Source organism: Amia ocellicauda, unplaced genomic scaffold (assembly GCF_036373705.1).
Source record: "Amia ocellicauda isolate fAmiCal2 unplaced genomic scaffold, fAmiCal2.hap1 HAP1_SCAFFOLD_46, whole genome shotgun sequence".
NCBI lineage: Eukaryota > Metazoa > Chordata > Actinopteri > Amiiformes > Amiidae > Amia > Amia ocellicauda.
Window position 1 is genome coordinate 162247 of NW_027102982.1, and position 2283 is coordinate 164529.

General features: G+C 39.9%; 1 non-coding gene across 1 annotated transcript; it reads left to right on the forward strand.

Moving 5' to 3' along the window:
- The first annotated feature begins 704 nt into the window (after window positions 1-704).
- On the forward strand, window positions 705-819 carry LOC136736099 (U5 spliceosomal RNA). Its single transcript, XR_010811539.1, has one exon. It is a non-coding gene; the product is annotated as a U5 spliceosomal RNA (small nuclear RNA).
- The last annotated feature ends 1464 nt before the right edge of the window (window positions 820-2283 follow it).

Sequence of the window (2283 nt, forward strand, 5' to 3'; positions counted from 1 at the left end):
ATCAATTTATAACTTTTTTGAAATGCATTTTTCTGGATTTTCTTGTTGTTATTCTGTCTCTCACTGCTAAAATACACCTACCATTAAAATTATAGACTGATCATTTCTTTGTCAGTGGGCAAACGTACAAAATCAGCAGGGGATCAATTACTTTTTTCCCCCACTGTACATACATATATATGGAAAAGAAACATTACAAGTATAAATCACAATAAGATGTAATAAAGTACAGATAAACAAAGTGTAATAAAAAGTGATCTGTTTGAAAATGCAGGGACGTCACTGGAAAAGATGATGTCTGGATGGCAGCATATGTTGCTCCAAAATGTGTACATCTCTTCTGCAAAAATGGTGCCCTCACAGATGTGCGAGTTACATGACAGACAGACAGACAGACACTCACACACACTGTCACACCCACACACACACTTTCACAGAGAGACATATACACACACACACACACACACACACACACACTTTCACACAGAGACAGGCACACACACGTACAGACACACACACTAACTTTCACACAGAGACAGACACACACACACACACACACACACACACACATACATACATACATATGGAATAGAAACAATACTTTTATAAATCACAATAAGATGTAATAAAGTACAGAAAAACTAAATGTAAGAAAATGTGATCTTTAATACACACAAATATGTATGGCTGGTCGGATGCGTCTTGGACTCGGGTTCCTCTTCATTACGTATAACGCTTTTGCCTTTTGCTAAAGCTTTCCGTGGAGGGGATCGTGGGTGAGTTTGTACCATTCTTGGGGGGCTCTGCCTTGTTGGGGCGGAGCTGTGATCCAGGTGAACAGCAGATCGGGCATAGGTGGGCATGTGGGCAGAGGAGTAGGAAGGCCGGTCAAGCAAATAAGCTTGCTAAGGTACGCAGCAGCAGCAAGCAGCCCCCCCATCCAGCCAGCCAGCCAGTCTGGCTGGCAGTGACTGAGTGGTTGACAGACGGCAAGCAACGGAATGTACGTGCTCTGTGATGTCATAGCAGTCAGCTGAGAGAGGCTCGTGATGTCATCGCTGAGCTGGCTGGCTGGCTGGCTCTGTGTGTGTGTGTGTCTGTGTCTGTCTGTTTTTCTGTTTGTCAGTCTGTCTGTCTGTCTCTCTCTCTCTCTCCCTCTCAATTCAATTCATTTGTATTGTCAAAGCAATTGGACATACATACATACATACATACATATATGTAGCGTAAGGTACACTTATACATTTCAATTAAAGAAGTGAATTCATAGTATCACCTTATCACGAATCCTGGAGTCTTGTAGAACTCAATTTCTGTAATAATTGGACGCAGACACCAATTCCAAAGATATAAATTGTCAAATTTATTTAAAAACAAAGACTAAATGTAGCACTACACTAATTATACAAAAGGGAAAAACTAATTAAAATTCAACTCTAGATCAACAAATCAAAGACAAATCACTTCCGTGACCAAATCAAAGACCATGGGATCCCATAGGATAACACACAAATCGTTAAACAAAAAAGGTTATAAACACATTGACTACAATACCGGTTAGTAATTCTAGGAATCACTAAGAAACAGTTGAAAGTGCTAAATTGCAGTTTCAGAAGAAGAAAAAAAACTGTAACTGATGGGATATGTAGTACTTTATACTCGAGTGGTCTATGCGATTACACCCTGTTGGTGTTATTAAGAACGCCAAGTACCAGAATGCAGAGCGGGACTGTTTTTTGTGCCGTGACTTGTCGGGGGAAAAAGGCGCAGAAAAAACGGACGAGAAGGTGAAGGTAGTATGGCGGTGATGCACGCGTTGGTGAAGTGGGAAAGCGGGGTCGACAAAGACTCTTACAGCGTGATTCCCACTGCTTGCTTTCGCAATTTTGATTTATTCAGCATTGCTGATGATGACGAAGAGACGACTCGAAACTTCAGAGCAGAGTGGAGAGACACGAACAAACCTCCAAAAGGTGGATGGCCTGTCCATGAATCGCAGATCATTATGACTGGTAACAATGTTTATTTAAAAAAAAAACATTAAAGTCTTTACATGCTATTTGATATATACAATCACAGTATATTTGAAATGAATGTTTAAGTTATTAATGTGTTGTACTTCTAACATACTCTTATAACATGGTAGGTGGTGGTGAGGGCGCTAAAACTCGTCATACTTGACTGGCATTTGTAAGAACGATTTATTGTGTGTTGTGCTTTACAATAAAATCCCCCAAATCACAAAATAAATTAAACCAGATATAATTTAACTTCAGTTTTGAT